Consider the following 10,030-nt stretch of genomic DNA (forward strand, 5'->3'; position numbering starts at 1 on the left):
TTTGGGAAAAGTAGTAGTAGTAGTGGTTTTTATTTTGCATTGAATATGGTAGGTAAAAGAATTTTTGCTATCCCGGCATCTGCTATCGCCGCTGGAAGCACCTGAGCTGGGGCAGCGGAAATAAAGGATAGTAGGCAGTGTGTAGAAGTGAAAAAGAGGTGAGGGGATAGTAGAAAGGACGGGAGGGGTACACTGAGAATAAATCTATTTACATATAAACATGATAAATATATACAGGTCACACGCACGTGAAGGTCTGGTAGGAAAACACATGCGCACGACGCAACACACAAAACAGCTGGAGTGGGGGCGTCCAGCTGTTCGTCGTCCAAGGTAGCACACGCGGAGTGTTCGGTCACTGCACGTAACTACCTGGCGGAGAACAGGCAGGACGTCAAGCCCATCTGTTCGAGGAATGCACAGAGGCTCACGGGTGCGCGCACTGCCGTGGCCACAATAGTGCGTCTCGAAGAATGCCCAGCGCCCTGTAGGCCGCAAGCATGTCGCGACGCGGTGCCACGAAGGAGACTGGAAAAAGCCATCGAAGACTTTCTGTATAGCAGCCTGGTGCTTGCAAAAAGCACCTTGGCTGCCTATCCAGCAGCTGCAGATGCCAATGTTGGCGTCCACTTTGTAGGAGCTTGTGCCGGAAGAACAAGGCACACTATAGAAAGTGCCATCTCATCGACTTGGCAAAATCACTGGGCAGCTTCTGGAGCAGGTGCTGGAATGCAACACGGTGAGAGGCATCTCGATTGTGAGCATGCCTTAGCAGCCGTGCCTCAAAGTAGCTCTCCCATGTCTTTCAGAATGCGGATGGACGCCTCGGAATAGTTGTTTGTATTGTGCCCCCTAGTCATTGTGCCTAGACGGTAAAGGAGCACCCATTCTTGCTCATTATTAAGAAAGGTATTGACCTTCTTCACAAAAGCTTCATGCTTCAAACAGCGGAGTTCTTCCTTGGCTTTCTGGAGCTGCTCTACTGTTTTTGCATACAGAATCTGAAACCGGAACACAAAGTATATGATGAACTCACTTGTGAATAAAAGGTCTTTACCCCAAACAGGGCTAGACTGATCACACGAGCAATTTCCTGTCATAGGAACACACTTAATGCTTAAAGGTTCAATGGTCATAAAAGGTTTCTGAGGGCTACATCAATTCAAACTGTGAAGAAGAAATTTTCTTAAAAATCTGATCCATGGCACCACATGTAACAAACTGCACAAATTTGTGTGGGCAAGAGAAAAGGAAAATAATAGTGCCCAGTCTGCACCGCCTAAGCCACAATGGGCTTTGTAACAAACTGTAGTCGGATACAGCTCAAGAACACAGTGGCAAGCACCCCTCAAAGGAAGTCCTTAAAGGTGCACTGAAGAGGAATCTGAACTCGTCTTTTTGCCGCGGGAACTTGATCTACACGTACCCAGCCGGCAGCCGGCAGCAACTGCTGAGCCAATTCGAAATTTCAAAGGAGATTGTCCTATCAGAAGTGGGCTTCTGGCACCTATATATATAAATTTCCTCAGTTGCAGTGATAACATAAATACTAGTAAGTGTGATGAAAAGCGTGCTTTTGGAGCATTTAGCAGAGTTGTAGAACTTGGTTCCCATATATGGAATTGTACATAGTGTATATTGCCACCCAACACCTATCCTTTCTTACTATCGCTCCTCCCTTTCTTTCCCTCTCCCTGTCCTTTTATTCTCGCTAGCCGCAGCTCAGGTTTAGATGGCAGATGCCGCGGCTAGCAACATCGTTAGCTTCCATTGTTACTTTTTTCATTATCAATAAAGAGCCACTAGCAACAACAAGGGAGGTCAGCTTGAGACATCTAGAAAAGAGTGAACATTGGGCCTCAACCTTGGTGTGCATGCTTACTCAAGTCACCATTGTTTAGTGTAGTTACAGGAATGATTGTTTTTCGTTCCAATGAGTAAATATGCAGAACAGGCTAGGGGTTAGAACATTCTGCCCTCCCGACTTGGATGCGCATCTGATCAACTTCATCCTGTGTACTGCTTGCTACATCTAATCATTGGCATTGTTTCAGGCACTACCGGTTTGCTGCCTAGAGGCAGTGTGTGCTCTGGGGCGGCTTGGGCGCCACAACAGAAGGCCACTGCCCGCCTGCATGGTGAAGGCGATAAGAGCAAAATATCCTGCTGAAAACCATGTAGGCTTTCAGCTTGCAACTCCTTAAAAATAAAGTAGCGAACCATTTCGCACCTCATTTTTGCTTCCAATGTGTCACAGCATTTACAGATTGCATGCAGACCATTTTTGGGAATGTGCTTAGCTTATTCAGTGTCTGTGTAGTAGTATAGACAAAGTCTCTGCCTGACAGGCAAGGACAAGCTCATCCTTGTCATACCTCAGCACCATGAGAGGTTGCTCAACTACACTCACACTCACGGCCACTTGCACTCAAAGTACGAAAAGATGCACAAAGCCACTCAGAATAGCAGTTGTAAAATAGTTTATTGACTTGCTTAGATGTATCTGCAGAATCTTTCCGGCGCTTGGTAGCTGGTCGGGATCCTGCTCAAATCTGAAGAATGCCTGTTGGTTCGCGGGTGCAAGCACCACTCTTATCACACTTGCCTCAATTGCTCCTCTGCCAGTCAAGGGGAATGTAACTGCAGGCGCACTGAATGAAAGTTTATTCCTGCTAACAGTGTCTTGCAAGTGACTGCACAAATTGCAGAGGAGAAGGGCCAGACTATGATAAGAGCATCCCTATCCGCCAACTGGGATACGCACTCTCTAGCAGGCAGGTTCTGCCGAGAGAAAAATCTGTGTGATCTGGCTGAACCAGTCATTTTTCTGCACAAGATGTTGGTTGCCAAGGTGACCATTCAACAAAGGATACGTGTCTTGGCATGTCCATACAATCTGCGGCCGGGTAAACAGGAAGCTGGGAATCTGTAGCCGGTTGGACCTGCAAGAAACTTGTAAAAGTATGTGCCGACAAGACGTTCATGTCGACCTCCGTTACAGTAAAGGCGAAATACACATCTTGCTGCCCGTCAGACAGTTCAGACTTTCAAACACGCTGGATGTTGTCGCCCTCACCTTGGCGAAAGCCGATCGTTGGTGCTGGGAAAGCACTTATGCTGGCTTCTGATGCATCAGAGAAAGATCGCTGACTCTTGCCGCTGCTCATAACTTCCCAATGTTCGAAAATACGCCCCGAATGTCATTCATGCAGAAGTTACACATGTTACTCACTGAAAGTTGGAAGTGTTTGCATGGGACACAGTGTGAGTGATGTCATTGGCAGCCATTGGTCCTCATTATAGTTGCAAAGTAGGATTCCGAGCCCTGCCACGAAGATGCTATGTCGGCCTCTGGTGCAGCAGAAGGGGAAACACACATCTTGCTGCTCATCACAGTTCAGACTTTCAAACACGCTGGATGTTGTCGCCCTCACCTTGTTTGGTCTGCCTCACTGGGGACCCTGGCTGAAGCGGGACCTCCTTGCTTCCATAAGCGAGATCATTGGTGCTGGGAAAGTGCTTGTGTTGGCCTCTGATGCATCAGAGAGAGATTGCCAGAGCTCTCTGCTGCTGATAACTTCTTTTACAAGCTTTCCGACATACTTTGGAAATGAAATCTTCACATTACTTCATTCCAAAAGGCTCCCCTCAAGTCATTCGTTTGGGATGAAGCATAATGCTTACTGTAAGTGGTAGCTGTTTTGATGGAACACACTGTGTGATGGCCCTTTCGCGCCTTGGTAGTCTTCATCATCCAGCGTGAATTGCCTTCCTTTGTCTTCTTCGCCTGGGACCGGTCTGCATTTTCATTGAAGTGGAGGATGGCAAGTTGCGTCCTGTAAGTTGAGGATATCGTATAGGATGGCAATGCTGCCTAATGATCTGGAGTATGTGGATGTGGTTACGTGCTCACTCTTGGAATAAACCAACTGCCTCTAGACACAGGACAGAACTACAATATTACCTTGCAAGCATCCCTGCTGGAGAAAATGCCATAGACTTTGGCGCGAAGTCAATCAAGACGCTGTGGAATGCCTCCAGAGCAAACGTTTGGCCATGGGGGGACATCTGTGTGATATCTTTGAGGAGACGCTTGTCCTCAGTGATGTGCTTGAATTGCTCGTATGTCTGGGACTCTTGAGCAAAAGGTATGCTTTAAAACAAGTTCTTTAGACAAGGGCAAAAACAAGTCACTGGGGTCCATCCAAACTCTTGTCTCCTCTGGCATGTCGCTGTGGAGACACCTTGAGTACAGTCCGCCATGTCCAGAGTGCTGGTTGATGACGTGATTTTTCATACTCCGCCAGATATCGACGACCAGCTCTACATTGCCCCCTCCAGCGCGGGCTTCCCAGTACATGTGGTTGGTAGTTGACGGAATCCAGATGTCCAGCTCCTTGCATCCAGCCCGCTTGCTTGCTGGACATGCTCCAGAGGACAGATGGTGATGACATTGATGAAGCTGCCTTTGGTGGTAATGGTGGTTTCACAAGGCCTCGAGCACTCTGGGCATGTCTGGAACAGCTCCCTCAGACAGCTCTCAAAGACCAAGAACTGCCGTTCTTCTGGGGGGGCTGGTGTACTCTCTGCGGATGACTCACTGGAATCAGAATAGTGCCAACTGTTAGGCCCAAAACCCATGCAGCTGTGAAGAGCCCACCTTTCGGTATCGTCATTGTAGGTTGGAGAGTAGCTGGAGTCAGAGTCTGGCCTGTCACCCTGTGGAGATGTGCAGTCAAGTGGATCACTGCTGCATGTGGCCGGGACGAAGGGTGGAAGCAGCAAGGACTCCTCTGTGACACGGCCAGGAGAAGTCGCAGCTGGCGTCACTGTAGGGAAACAAATATTTATCCACACAGAATGGATGAAATGCAATAAGGACTTACAGACAGCTTCAGATCTAGTGCTGTGTTCGACAGAACCATTGTCCTGGTACGGACAACTGCTGGCTGCAGCTGTTGAAAGCCTTGCCTCAGAAGGATCTGGTTGAAGATCCTTGCTCTGAAAGATGGTTGTACAAAGGCAGATCAGTCACTTCGGTTTACAAAGCTGGAGGTGGTGCAACATAGCATTTCATGATTGCTCTACATTCCATGCCTTCACTATAAATACACCGATTTGGGAACTTGATTAGTTTCTATCGGGTGCACGGCATCGTGAATCACTGTGCGAAATCTGTGCGCGCCTAGCGCAGCACGGCTCCGCTGCTCGTGCACAGTGAGCGCCCGGCCACTGCGTAATTGCGCGCTCCGACCCGTGAATCGCACGAGGTGAGCGCACCAACAGCGTCAGTGGCCGCTCCCTGACACAGCTGTAGTGCGCGATGATCATCCGTGCGGCTGCAAGATGTGTGTGGCCCGGGGACATACGGGTGCACCACAGACTAGCTACAAGCGACGTTTGTGGCGAGTGTGGCGCAGCTGAAAGAAACACTGGATCAGGCAGGGCAGCGCGCACACCCCTGAGCAGTCTCTGGTGAGCCTCTGTGAATACTACAAACTTGTGAATACTTGACGTCCCGTCTGTAGTTGCGCGCAGTGACAGAACGCTCCGCGTGTGGTAACTTTGTTGTGTACAGAGCCGCGCACGTTTTGTTTTCCTTCCGTGACAGAACACGGCACGCGCACGGAATATAACATTTAGCTGGACCGTGCGGAGCGCGAAGGCGAGGTGTACGTCTGTGCCCCCGCGCGTAAGGTAATAAGTCAGGGCCGGCGACAAAAACATCGCGTAGGCCGCCTCCCCTCGCTACCCTCTGCCTTTCCTTTTGTTCCTACTAGCCGCAGCTCAGGTTTAGATGGCATATGTCGCGGCTAGCAACAACTTTTCCTTCCTTGATTATTTGGCTAGGAACAAAAAAACCCCATCTCCACGGCAGAGTTCTTACAGACTATATGGGATGGCGCCATCGCTGGGAGAGCGGTCTGCTTTGCTTCGCCGTCACGGCACACGATGCGAATAACTCTCACCTTGCGATCGATTCTGACAAGCACCCCAAACTAACAGCATTGCCAACCAAATGCCATGTCTGCGCGAAATTTGAGCGCGAACAATGCACCGTTTTAGCCGGCGGAAGCATTGTACGGCGCGCGTAAAATTGCCGAACAAGCTGTATATCAATGTTTCTAAGCTTATCTAGCCGACCCCACACTTACGAACGCAAAGCACGGAACACTGTTACTTCTTTCGCTTCTGCAAATGATGACCATTCGCGTCATGATACAGCCACGTAACTTTTAGAACAAACTATATCTTCAGCCTGACGCATGCTCGAGTCAGCGATCCTACAGAACGACACTGTCGAGCCATGCTAAGAAAATTAATTCATAGAATAGCTAAGATAAGTCCGGACTTTCCTGCAGACGTAGGGCGCTTGCACAAACCGATAAAACTGAACCAGACTGCAGACTTATTGAAGACGCTAGGTACAGCTAGTACCTAGGCGGGGAACTTAGCCGCCGACAGGGAATGAGATGGGGAACGTGCCGGAAGTCGGTTGCGGCTGCGACAGGCGTTCGCGCTGTCCAATAGATAACCGCGACTCGGTGTCAACATCCGGCCACACTCCCATGCTTTTTGAACTGAAAACTGAACACTGTGGTACCACTTCCCAAGGCAATGCGCCCGTCCCAACCTCGCAACCGCTTGCCAAGCGATCTAAGTGTCAGCATTGGAGCGAAGATGAGAAGATGGACTTAGCACATATTATAAAAGAAAAATCTAGGGCATTATTCAGCAAGTTCAATTCATCTGTGACTAGAAAAAAACGAGATCAGGCCTGGGCAGAAGTCGCCATAAAACTAAATTCGCACCACACTACGAGGAGAGAAGTAAAAGAAATAAAAAAGCAATGGCAGAACTTGAAGCAGCAGCTAAAGGCGGCCGTTAAGCTCGTACACCAGCATGAAAGACAAACCGGTAAGTGATCTATTACCCCTTCTCTTTGTAGTAAAACATTCGTTATGAAAGTGGCCGCCGCGGTGACTCAGTGGTTGTGGCGCTCGGCTGCTGACCCCGAAAGACGCGGGTTCGATCCCGGCCGCGGCGGCCGAATTTCGATGGAGGCTTACCCCAGGTGGTCGAAATTTCGGGAGCTCTTCACTAGGCATCCCGCATAACCCGAGTCGCTTTGGGATGTTACACCCCATAAACCAAACCAGTTTATGAACAGCAGCACGATGAAGGCGGGAAAAGCCCACATTCTTCCCATGATTTCGGCAAGTACAAATTATGTTCGGGCATGCAGCGTACAGTGCAACAGTTTCTTGTTTATTTGTTCAGCAGAATTTTACTGCGGCCAACATTGAAATGGTTGGTTATGGTTATATTGATTTTAATGGCACAAAAGCAACTGAGGCTATGATGCGCCAAACCACAAGGTTAGAGTTTTTGTTAAAGGTGAAGCTTTTTATACTTAGAGTTTGTTTAAAACACTGGCTTCCCTGAGAAACCTAAAAATACAAGAGATGTCAACCAGTGCTCGATCACCTAAAAGTAACATGGGGTGAAAGGGATGCTTTCCCTGTAAAATGTTGTAAAATATTTCTTTCTTAGTTCTTCTAGTTGGATACATGAAATTAAAATGTGGTTCACCGTGAGTTCAGCACCACACATGTCACAGAGAGGTTTGTTCTGTTTGGTTAGTAGAAAGCTGTGCGTGAGGTGGGTGTGTCCAATGCGGAGCTGACATAAAATTACTTCGGTAAAACGTTCTTGATGCCTACATGATTGCCATTCCCCTAAAATTGGTTTCACAGAATGTAGTTTGTTGTTTACGTGTTCTTGCCATGCAGCCTGCCACTTATTTCTGAGTTTACTGGTGATAAACTTTATTGTCGCTAGCTTCGAGTAAGAGATGCATCTTTCCTGACGATTGAGTCTTTCAGAAAGCAACAAAAACGTCGTTAGGTACGCCTCACTGCAAGTTATAGTTACTGCACGGACTGGCACTCTGATAAATGGCTAGAACTGAAGCTCCATGCAAGAAAACTGGACACTAAATTGCTCCTTACAAAATCTCAAGAGGACAAAGCCCACTGTTTATCTTTCAAGTGTATCAAGGAAAATGTGATCGCCTTTCAGCTTTGTTTTGTTTTTGTGCTGCTCTTTTGCTTGCAACAACCACTCATTTAGGCGCAATGGTGTCTCATTCGTTGAACTTCATATTCGTGCAGCAGTTAAAGTTCGTAATCAGTAGCTGCCACTCCAGACGCACACTGTAATTCGCTAGAGCACATGTGGAAGGATATGAGCCAGCCGCACTGGTAGGAACACAAGAAAATTTATTCTTCACATATGCATGAAATACAAGCACTGAGTACTTATACACAAATGTAACGAAAGAAGTGAAGTAAGAAAGTAGCAGGCAACACTTGGCCAGACAGTTTTTGCTGGGCACGACAGGTTTCGAAGAGACAATAGTCATTACCACAAGTTCTTGGGTAAAAAAAAAATAAAGCATTTGCATAATGGCATGTCTTGCACAGAAATACAGTGCATAGTAACGAAATTTTGATGCTAGGTATGGCTGGTGAGTGCTGCATTTTATTGTGAAGTATTCCTAATCAATGCTTTTGCAAATTCATAGTCCAATATTTCTTAATGTGTGCAGGTGCTGGTCGTAATCAGTATGAACTGTCTGCCCTACTGGAGGCTGTCAGGGACGTCGTAGGAGCAGACAACCCAATGTTGGAGGGCATACCTGATGCTGTAAACCAAGATGAGTAAGTATAACGACTCCCCGAGTACAATGAACCGCAGTCACGCAGTTCATATTGTCAGCTACTACAAAAAAAGAGTTGTGGGGTGGAAATTGTGCAATATATGATGCTTAGCTGCTGCTCAGTGAAAATAGGCTGCAATGGGGCTACAGGAATTAGAGAATACGAGCATACGCACACACACATGACAGTAACAAATCTCGATTTCTGCGTGTACATTGTGAACCATCACTTTCAAGCAGCTATCTTGCATAATGACACTTATTTGCTTAAGTGAAATTGTTCAAAACTTTTACAGATGCAACATTATGTACAGTCTGCCAAAAATGATTGCAGAACTTCTTGCACAAATAAGTCTAGTCTCTGTACACAGCAGTGTTACACAAATGCATTCCTGCCAGTGGGTTACACCTTCTGCAAGTTCTCCTTTTGATGTACAGCATCAATAAAAGTGCAAATAATTCACACAGGCTCCTTGAAGACGGCGGTAACCAGCTTTTGCCAGGCACTGCTGATGAGCCAGAGCAGCAACATGAAAGCAGCCGCACAGAAATTTACACAGATTACCAGGCACCAGTGGATGCGGTCAACGAGGGAATGTTCTCTTTTGACCCTGTCGAAGCAGATGAAGACACTGTCGGCTCAGAAGCTGGCTACCAAGGGAGCCCACCACGACGAGAAGGCACATGTCTACATGATGGAGAACCGGTGGTGGTGGAAGCAGCAGTGGTTGCCACCCCAGCTCAGGCATCACCAGCACCAGTGAGACCTCTACCTCAACGACTCTCAAGGTGAGCACAGCAGAACCAGAGCCTCCAAGAGGCTATTGAGCTGAACCGAAGAAATGTTGAGCTGGAGCATGATGTCCTGTAAGCAAAAAAAAAGAGCTGCTCATATAGAATTGAGTGCAGCAGGAGCAACAGCAGAAGCAGCAGCAAAAGTCACAGATGTGGCAGAAGGCTGGAAGGCAGTCAGCAATGCTGCTGTTGCTGTCATAAACAAGTATGGAGCTGCACTCTTAGCAGAAACACAAGCCCGAATGAGGACAGAAGCCCGCAAATGTGAATTAGAGATTGAAATACTTCAACTTGAAAAAGAGCGACGTACCTGTCATTTCTTTTTTAGAGATCCTGTCTTCCTGAATTCAAAGTCCATGTACTGTGCGGTCTCGATGCATGTTAATGAACTCCAGGTGGCCAAAATTATCCAGAGCCCGTCACTATGGCATCCCTCATAGCTTGAGTTGCTTCGGAACTTTACATCCCATAAAACCAAATGAAACCTAATGATGTTCTTAATAGGACAAAGAT

At 47.5% G+C, this 10,030-nt stretch overlaps 1 long non-coding RNA gene and 1 pseudogene across 1 annotated transcript; one reads left to right on the top strand and one right to left on the bottom strand.

Moving 5' to 3' along the window:
- Positions 1-561: 561 nt before the first annotated feature.
- LOC149370153 (uncharacterized) lies at positions 562-1,122 on the bottom strand (annotated as a pseudogene).
- Positions 1,123-6,631: 5,509 nt separating this feature from the next.
- On the top strand, positions 6,632-9,706 carry LOC149370154 (uncharacterized). Its single transcript, XR_016285588.1, has 2 exons — positions 6,632-8,723; positions 9,191-9,706. It is a non-coding gene; the product is annotated as an uncharacterized LOC149370154 (long non-coding RNA).
- Positions 9,707-10,030: the final 324 nt, after the last annotated feature.

The sequence above is a fragment of the Amblyomma mixtum genome, chromosome 1 (assembly GCF_055824585.1).
Source record: "Amblyomma mixtum isolate Tamu chromosome 1, ASM5582458v1, whole genome shotgun sequence".
Taxonomy (NCBI): Eukaryota; Metazoa; Arthropoda; class Arachnida; order Ixodida; family Ixodidae; genus Amblyomma; species Amblyomma mixtum.